Source organism: Triticum dicoccoides, chromosome 5A (assembly GCF_002162155.2).
Source record: "Triticum dicoccoides isolate Atlit2015 ecotype Zavitan chromosome 5A, WEW_v2.0, whole genome shotgun sequence".
Classification (NCBI taxonomy): Eukaryota; Viridiplantae; Streptophyta; class Magnoliopsida; order Poales; family Poaceae; genus Triticum; species Triticum dicoccoides.
The window spans coordinates 523,189,011-523,199,898 of NC_041388.1; positions in this window are offsets into that span (position 1 = coordinate 523,189,011).

A 10,888-nucleotide genomic window follows, 5' to 3' on the forward strand; every position below is an offset into this window, starting at 1 on the left:
GGAATATCATTCGCTCTTCAGAACTCATTCATGCATGATACTGACGAACACTACTCTGATGAAAGGCAAAGTCATGATACGAGGATGGAATATGTACGAAAAATGGACGACTTGACATATTCACAACTATGATGTGGTAACTAAGAAGAAGGCACTTCAACAAATTAGAAAAACTTCAAGACACCATATGGAAGGTGGAATCAATATCACTCTGCCAAGTTAAAACTGTCTCGTCATAGGTGGCGTTCATCAAACTAGAAGCAATACATGCTAGAAATCATATTCAAGACGCAAACCAATATCACACTGCCAACTTAAAGGTATCCCATCATAAGTGACTGATGCATGATACACAAGAAGAGTAGTTTCATGTAAGAACATGGTGTGATAGAAAGATATAGAATGTACCAAAAACAGGAAAGCGTGTCATATTCACATGTATCATGTGTAAGCTAAGCAGATGCAGTTTACACTAATTAGGAGCAATACGATCTAGACACCATATGCAACATGCAACCAGATATCACACTGCGAAGTTAGAGCAAGCACCTTGGATGGTGGAGCAGGGGAGCGAAGATTGGACCTTGTAATGCACTATCAGTACAAGGAGAATCGGTACAGATGCTCCGTTTATGTTGCTACAGAGGACCACCATCATCGCCTTCCTTAGTCTTTTCCTTCCTCTTTCTTGATTTTGCCTTGTCAAGTCAAACCCATAAGAAAAAGGAATCCAAATTTGCTCTTCAGAACACATTGATGCATGATACTGACGAACACTACTTTCATGTAAGGCAGCCGCATGATAGGAGGATGGAATATGTATGAAAAATAGGACGGCGTGACATATTGACATGTATGGTGTATAAAGTGTAAACTAAGCACAAGGTGCTTGAACTTGTTAGAATCGATGCAAGCTAGAAACCATATGAAAGATGAAACCAATATCACTCTGCCAAATTAAAAGGGTGCCCTAACAAATGTATTTGACCAAATTAGAAGCAATACATGGCAACAGGCTAGAAATAATATGCAATATGCAACGAATAAAGGTGACTCATCTTAAGTGATTGATGCAGGATACAGAAGAGAGGTAGTTTCATGTAAGAACAAGGTTAACACATAGATGTAGTGTGTACCAAAAATAGGAAGGCATGTCATATTCACATGTATAGTGTGTAAACTAAGAAGATGCAATTTACCCTAATTAGAAGCATTAAAAGCTAGACACCATGTGCAAAATGCAACCACATATCACACTGCAAAGTTAGAGCAAGCACCTGCGATGGTGGTGTAGGGGAAGTGTGGTCTTCAGGTACAGAGCTACGCTCAATATCTTCATTTAGGCTTGCTGTTTGTTGAGAATCATGTGCAGAGGATGAAATTGCATTCTTTATAAGAGTATTGCGTCTCATATTAACCCATGCGCGTGACTGTCTCATCATAAGCGATAGACGCAGGATACACAAGAACAGTAGTTTGATGTAAGAACATGGTGTAATAGGCAGCTGTAGTATGTACCAAAAACAGGAAGGCGTGCCATATTCACATGTATAATCTGTGAGCTAAGCAGATGCAATTTAACAAATTAGGAGTATTGATGAGGGATACACAAGAAAAGTAGTTGGATGTAAGAACATGGTTAATAGAAAGACGTAGTATGTACCAAAAACAGGAAGGTATGTGATATTCACAGGTATAATGTGTTAACTAAGCAGATGCAATTTACCCTAATTAGAAGCATTACAAGGAAGACACCATATGCAACATGCAATCACATATCACACTGCCAAGTAAGAGCTAGCAAGCACCTGCGATGGTGGTGTGGGGGAATTGCGGTGATCTACTAGAGGGCTACGTTGACTATCTTCATTTAGCCTTGCTATTTCTTGAGAATCATGTGGGGAGGATGACACTGCACTCTTTAAACGAGTAGGTCATCTCATAGTAACCCACTCGGGTGACTGTCTCATCATAAGTGATTGACGACGGATACAAAAGAGCATTAGTTTGATGTACAAACATGTTTAATAAACATATGTAGTATGTATCAAAAACAGGAAGGCATGTCATTATCAAAGGTATCTACTACCACTGTAAAAAGAAGAGAGGGGCAGATCCAAGCAGTTTTATCCGTCCATCTACAATATATGATGGCCCCTAATCCTTCCGTGTTTAACACAACAAGCCATGCATTAAGCCGATCGCTAACCTGCCCCGCTGTTAAAAAAGAAATCTACCAACAACGCACGCACGCACGACTCTCGCCCCCCTCCTCCTCCTCTCGCCTAGGCAGTTCCCCCCACGCGCAGTTCGCCACAACAGCTATTCAACTATTTAGCAGTGAAAAAGTGTTGAACTATTTAGCTCCCGGACAATTAGTTTGACTTCATGTCCATATGTGACCAAATAGTTTTAGGCTGGCAAGTATAACTAGAACCAGCGTGAAATTCGACCTATCGGAACATGAAAAGCATAGGCTTACTTCACCAGCACGTCGTTAGTTTCCCTCACCGGCTACCATCTATATCGGATTTTGATTTTGATTTTTTCTAGAGATTTCAGGATAGAAAGGCAGCTTTGGAGAGGGGCACAAAGATCAAGGCTATCATATCAAGTATTGTGCTCAAAATGTCCATCGGGTGCATCCATATCGCCCCAGTTCATTACAAACCACCACGCGATTTACATCCACTGCGATCATGGATGACCACATGAGAAATCGTCGCCGTCCTTCTCCCAGATAAAATGGTCAGCTAATACGGTATTTTGATATGCTAATCATGCTTCTGTTTCACTGAACTCATAGAACAATACTACTTACTTTCTACTAATAGTGTTCTGTAAACTGCAAAATTCAGAATTATTGCAACATTGTCATGATCTATATTCCAGCTTTTAGTATATGGTTTGTTTGAGAAGCGGATAAGTGGTCAATGGTCATATATAACAATATTGTAGGTCTATCTACACTCTTCTAAGCCTAGAAATCATTGTATGCTTGTTGACTTGCTTTGCTCACATTGCCGCCGAAACTGTGAGCGGTCCTTGCATGTCTTGTGAATTCATTGAAAGCGTCTAAAATATGGAGTTGCAGTATGGCTGCTTGCTTCTACTTTCATTTTATCACAAGAAGGCCAAAGCTCTCATTTTCTAGATATTTCGAGTTTAAACATGAAAGATATTTGAAGAAAGGAATTTTCAGTATCATATATCTAAGCAATTATGTTTTGAAACGGAATTGTTGGCTCATAATAATAGTTTGCTGAATTCTTCCAAGTCGCAGGTAGATTCTTCAAACTGTATGGCATACTGTATGGCCTTAGATGTATTGTGACCTGATGATCGTCGTATTTTTCTTGATATACTAGAAGCTGCAATCACTGCTGATGTACTTCTATATTTTCTTATTTCCTATTTATCTCCTATTTGACTTGTGATGGTTTAATAATCTTTAACCTTCAGGATTCCCAGCCTCCCAGGTGACCTAACTGGGAAATTTGACAAATTTAAGTAATTCATGAATCTATCAAAATTTGAGCTGAGAATGGGTAGGACTCTCGGTGATGGCTTCTCAGATGAGAGATTACATACACTATAACTCCCAAGGTTGAAACCAAACAACAGTGTCACTATATTCACTAAAAGAAAATCTATAACTGTATTTCAATATTCTTGAAATTAGACACTTTTGTACTGCGTAAAATTCGATCGTATGTAATAGTTCTACGAAGGTAATAGTTCTATATAAATTCCTGAATAATGTTCTTTTATCTTGAGGAAATTACATAATCAATGTTAGTGCCCGCCTAAAGCCGCTCTGAGATGGACAGAGCAAGACAGACCCTTGAGATACGTAGGTCTGGTTCATAGATGGACAGAGGAAATCTAAGATGGACAGAGCAATGATCTCGCCGCCGTCGGGGTCCATCCAGAGTGCTTAATTACGTGCAATTTGATGCAATAGATGCTTCATAATATGTTTTGAGTTTTTTCATCCTTCTAATTGTGTATATGCGTGGCAGAGAATTATGAAATTTTGATGTAAATGGTCATTAATCATAACTGACAACGCTGGATGCATGGTCATTCTAGTGAACTAGATAGATAGTCTATATTGTTTGCTAACTACAGTTAAATGTTGATAGCCAAGCTAGCAAATTCTTCGGATGTTTGGTACAATTGAGTTTTTAAGGGTTGGCCTCTTTGATTTGTAGGACTTCTGTTCTTAGCCCATTGAGCTTGAGTTTTTTAGGGTTGACCTATTCTTGAGTAATTGACTTCGGTTGACAGATTTCTTTACATTGTGTTATTCTTGCAGGGGGTTGTCCTGTTATCAGAGGGGATAATGGTCATCAATCAAGTAGCTACATGTTCACAAATACAAAGCTTAAGCCTTCCGAAGTTATTCCATAGGTATTAATTTCTACTACCCAAATGGATATTGGTCCTTTTGGAAGACAATTTCAGTTTGGCCATCCTCACACCATTGAGGTTAGATTCTTGATCACACTGTGATGGTTCCTTTGTGTGTTCTTGTGCTTTGGTGTTTCTTACATAATTAGATCACAAGGGGATCTATAAAATGAGGAGGAGCTAGACAACCACCATTTAGGACCTCAAGTAGATTGGGAGAGTGCATTGAGGCAAATGTTATCTGCCAATTTTTTAGTCTTGATGTCCAAATTTGTTATTTTCATTCTCCTGCTCCTTCCCCACTAATTCTCTTATCTGCACTCTAAGGTTGCAAATTGGCTACAAGGCTTTCACTTCAAAAAGGTGAACAGCCATGCCGGGTGGATATCCCGGAGGCAATAGCAGCCACTAAATAATAAGTTCGATTGCCCTCACTAACCCACTAAATAACCAGCAATGGCAACTTGCTCTTTGAAAAGAAAATTGGGAATGTTGTGTTTCTGTTCCATATATTTTGGATATGTAATCAAGGAACTTATACTCTTTTTCTGTGTTCTGGTCCATGTAAATTGCCTAGGTCAACTATGAATGGTTTTTTCAAGTCTGCGCACCTCCCCTTCTTTTCACAAGTACTTACAGCTATGTGTGGAATACGCTGCCATTGCATATCGTCACTTGTTATTTAGCCGATCATTAAAATTAATCATTCGTGCTTAAGTTTATTAATGTATAACTCATTGTAAGTTTTGTCAGTGTGTACAAATAACAATATTCATCTTTATGTTTGTCAATATAGAACTGCTTATAAGTTCTGACGGTGTGTAGAGATAACTTAAATCAGACTGTCCAGTTTTTTAAACATCAGGTGTGATTCTTAACCAATCACTTTCGCTAGTGATGTAGGGCGCGTCTGCAAGTCTGCATTTCCAAAAAAATTCCTTGTTAATATTATACAACTTAAGCTAATTTTCTTTTTCCAGTTTGGTTTTTAAGTTTCATATTTCTATACATTTTTTTATCATACTGCTTTAAAAAGGTCTGACTTTGTAATGTACCAATTTAGCAAGCCAAACAAAATTTTATCTTTTTTCCTGTACAGTTAGTGGAAATCAAAAGATAGAAGGCATCATTTTAACTTATTGTACCAATTTATAAGAAGTTCTATTGTTCTTACTAGCCCACTAACTAACCAGTGATGGCACATGCTGTTTGCAAAAGAAAATCGACAATGTTGTTCTGGTGTTCCTGATGTTTCAGTGAAAGAACTTCCACTTTTGTTCTCTATGCGAATTCATGTCGATTGCCTTGGTCAGCTATGAATGATTATTGCTGGTGGCAAATTTACTCCAATTATTTATTTGCTTCCTTCTACTGCAATTTATAAGTTTCTTATAGGATGGACAACAAAGAAGAATTAACAAGACAATGTTTTGTATGCACGACATCTCCCTTCCATTTCTGCAGTTGTGCAACATATTTATCGATTGTAGACCCAAAAGGGAAATGCTTTGTTGGTGTACAGGTGCTTGACTTATGGAGCTCATTTTCAGTAGATTTTATGTGTCATAAAGAAGGTTTAGGTATGTATGTGCTGAGATTCATGCATCATAAAATCAACCTAATAACCAAATATGAAACTATTTTATATGGCGGGTGGAGAAAAGATAAGCAAGACAATGCCCTTTCTAAGCATAACAAATTCCTGGGATATCTCGAGGGCATGGGGATCGATATAGGCTCGGAAATTGATTGGTATGTCCTTCATCGACTTCAGTTCACCATACGTTATTTCATTTGTCCACAGGGCGAGGATTCGTCCTGAAAAATATCACACCCAGGCTAAAAATTATCAGTTGTCAAACACTATATTACCTGAATGAATTGGCCATGGAATTGTACAAGAGGATTTGTAAGATATCTTTCACATGCTCACTGCTGTTTTAGCACTAACAGGGGAAAACTGGAGAGTGCTTTCATTAAATGAGAACAATAATGATTTTTCATTAAATGAGAACAAAAATGATTTTTGTTCAAAATAGTAAATAATCAGTTAGTGCTCTTGATTGTTTGTTTGTTTTTTCAGCTTACCTGAATCGGGGAAGACTGACCGTCAATTAATGGTTTTTTTTGCTTGTATCATTCACGGACATGAAAACATAGAAATGAAATGCATATGGTGGCTCAACCAGTACTTGAAAATATTTTTACCCAAAGATAATAGTGTCATGATTTATAAACTAAATGAAAATATTATCGCTTGTGTGCTCAAGTAACATATTAGTGCTTAAAACAAAAGAAACCATTTTATCACTCCTGCAGTCCACAAGAAAATTGAAAGAGAAAAAAGTCCATAATCTTGTGTTCCCACTTACTTTTACTGTCCCAGAAAAATAAACCAAAAAGGATTCTTTCCAGAAAATACATAAACGATCATTTTCAGTTTGAAATGTACAACTCCCAACTTGTCTGTTACTTCTGTTTGGAGCATGCTCGTCATGTTGAATGGTGTTGTACTTGTACATACTGGAGTTGCAGGCAAAAGAAGCCAACCAACGTGAATGCCGTTTGGTTCGAAGTATTATTGCCTTGAAAATGTCGGAGTGTTCTGTAGTTTGTGATCAACCAAAACGCTCGGAGTTTTTGAAATACCAAAAATGATCTCTATTTATATAGAGATAAGTAATGAAAAAAATTCACATTCAACAATTTTAAACCTAACTCTCAGTAGCTGTAAGTGCTTGAAAATGTGATCTCGGACCTCCCATGCTAACTTGGAAAGAATGGTATCATGTCATCAGATGAATGTTTTGTTTTTTGTTGTTATTTTCTTACACTAGCATCGCGAACTATATGCATGTGGTAGTATGTATGAGACATGCTGGCGCGATGTATTTCATTGGGAGTAGATGTACCTATGAAAAGGGCATTAGCTGAGACGTGCGTTGCACGTACATGCTTACTAGTAATGTGTAAAGGAAGCAGATGCAATTTAACCAAATTGCAAGCAATACAAGCTAGACACCATATGCAACATGCAACCACATTTGACAACGTGAAGTTAAAGCAAGCACCTGGGATGGTTGTGTGTGGCAATTGAGATCATCAATTGCAGAGCTACATTTACTATCTCCAACTGCTGACACTGCACCCATTAGAGCACTGAAACGCTTAGTGCTTATCTTCGAATTACACTGGAGCGACTTCTATCTTTTCTTTTCTACATTCATCAACACTGCGTCAGAGTCTGAAAAAACAACAGTGTGAGTATGGGTGAAGTGTGTGCACAATTAGTACAGTGTAAAGGTAGCAGATAGCAGGTCGGTGAGAAATAAATGACGGGAGACATATGATAGCTCTACAACATGCATGGCACACTAAATTACTACAAGATTCTATGAAAATAACAGTCGACTGAAAGCAAATAGGTCAGTCCATTTTTTCTGCATCATCCGATGTACAAAGAACAGGCAGATCGCCTTCATTTACCTCCAGCCAGTTAGTGTTGACGATCTTCCTCGAAACGCCAGCGACCACCGGCCCAGTATTCCTCCACCAACTTACGGTCATTGTATTTGAAGCGAAAGCACGATATGGTCACTGGACTTCAGAATAAGCTCATCACGGTCACCACATACATTTTGTCGTGCTAACCAACATGTTGTTGGATGGTTAGAGGACAGTGGTTTCTCGAGCCCACCAAGGTTAAAGTCCCGGTGCTCGCATTTATCTTGTGTTAATTTCAGTATTTTCCGGCGATGTACGTTCAGTGGGAGGATACGTTCCACTCGACTACGAGGCACCTATGGTGACTTCGTAAAATCTCAAGATCATATATGCTGGCCCACTCTTTCGAAGGTGCTCATAGGGGTACGCTTCGTGTGTGTGCGCTTATAGCGGTGAGTGCTTGCGCGTATATATGAGCCCTTGCGTCTGTACCGTGTTAAACAAATACATATCATGATTATACGGTCACTGGCTCACCCGTACAACTCTGTATTTTGTTGTTGACACAATCAATTGACCAGTCAAACATTCCACATGGCGCAACTAGTGTTGCACCATTGGGGCACGTAACCATGGGGCCCACCTGTCAGCCCGTATATGAAAGAAAGAAATGGTAGTTTGAGTCTGTACTATGTTAATAAAATAGGAGTACATTTTAGGGTGATCATACGGTCACTGGCTCACCATACAGCTCCGTAATTTGTTGATACCACGATCAATTGACCAGTCAAACGGTCCACATTCAGCAGCGCACATTACCATAGGGCCCACCCGTCAGCGCGTATATGAAGGACATAAATGGTAATTAATTAGTGGTCGGTGGGTATTCCAAGTAGTGAGACCTTTGGTTGGCAGTCACCGACGGTTGGGGGAGGGGCGTTCATTGGGCGGTGGGGTGGGGATCCCCGGAGAGCAGGCCGGCCACGGGCGGCGGGGGCTGGCGGTTTGGCCGGTGGTGGCTGGCGGCTCAGGGGGGGTGGAGTTTGATGATAAATTGGAGGCCCTTGATTTTGTATCCAAACGGCTGGAAAATCTAATGACCAGAGATGAAGAAGTCAGTCGACTGACGTGTAGGCTCACCGCGCACGTACACATGCACGCACGCAAGACATGCACACATGGAGGTGTGCAACACTGACACGTACACATGCACGCATGCTGGCATGGGACACTGACACGTACACATGCACCCACGAACAGACGCACATACGCACCCATGCATGCAACACTGAAACATACCCTTGGACGCACGCAACACTCGCACGCCTGCGTGCACACAGCACACGACGCAAGACACACGCTCAACCTATACGTGCATGCAACTTTTGTTAAGGACATGGATTGTTACGGGTATTAATCAATCTTATCTGTGATAAGCAGAACATTGATGTTTATAGTGGTCTTTATGAATCACAACATATTGAACGGGCTATCAACATAGTAGGCTTATCTACATGAAAAAGATGATGTCACACTCAATGAACAATCATCGGTTTATGAAATGCCCGCTTCTGACCGCCCTGGCCCACCAAAGGTTCCTCTGCCCGTGCGCTGCCTGCGTTGGGTCACTACCATGCAGGCCATGCACCCAAAGAGCCCACACATCAGTGGAAGAATGACGCGGTGTCCTAGGTCAGAGTCGAGGGCGCCACTCGCGGCACGCCCGGCTGAACATGCCTCCATGCCGCATTCAAACGCCTCCATAAAACCTGCCCGTGTGGAAGCTGAGAAACCCACTCTGGACACACGTCCGTTCATGACCGGGCCGGCGTTAAACGCAACGCCGGCGGAGCTCCTCCCATCCGCCGTCTATTTAATCTCCTATTTAAACGAGGCCAAACGCCGGCCAAGAATCGCACACCTCCGTCACTCCCCTATCTCCTCGACCATTTTTTCCACACTTAGAATGGCTTACGAAGAGTAGTTATTCCGCATCCAAGCTGGTTGGGTAGCCTGCCGGATACGAGCTATGCAGCTCGCTGATCCACCTCCCTCCCCTTGCCCAACGGAGCCAGTTGCCGCCCCAAGCCAGCGCGCAGTTCAACAACTCGCCGCTCTAGGACAACTCGATGAGGAGCGGCGCACGGGCGTAGTTGTTGCCGTCCACGCCGCCGCCTCGTACCGCGTCTCCCGTTTTTGTGGCCAGGACTCCCATGCCTACGGCTGCGCCATGCAAGCAGCGACAGAAGCCGGGTGCACGGAGAGCGTCGAGTCGGTGGCCAGTGCCTCCGCGTCCGCCACCATCATCGAGGAGAAGTAGACCACGGGAGGCTGCTGCCGCTTGGGTCCCACGAAGGCCACCGGGGAGGCGACGCCGGCGTACACAACAGGTGTCTTGCCGGATCCTTTTGTTGCGAGGACCTTCGTCGACCCTGCATGGGCTGCATGGAAGAGGGGAATGTTAGGATGAACTCGAGCCGGTGCCGGCCATGGCGAAGTAGTGGCCGATGATGAACTCAAACTGGTGCCGGCCACCATCATCTTCGGCACCAGCCAATGATATCAGTTGGGTAGTGGGGAAGTGAGCCGTCCTTTGTGCTGAAGCATATACCTCCTGGGCTCCCGGCAGTCCGGTGATCGTGCTGCCGGACATGAGGAACACAAATTGATCGGCGGGCAACCATTTAGGCCAGGTATTATATACCTGTGCTGTCCAGAACTAGCACCGCATAGTTCATTTGAATGTAATTAAATCCGTCATGTTTGTATGAAAATCCGGTATTTTATATGATTTTCGTCATTGTTTATATGAAATAGCAGTTTGTCTACGTGTTTGCGTGAATTTCGTCCGGTTGGTTGAGTTGTTGTCATAATGTGTGCGGCTATGGTTGGATGGCATAATTTGCGGGTCGCCGGTCGGTCTGCGGGCGGCTCAGGTAGCATTGTGGGACAAAAAAACACAGCTCGTGCGAGCTCATCTCCAACGTGCGCGCTGGAGGATGCATGACAGCATGAGCACCAGAGCCATTCC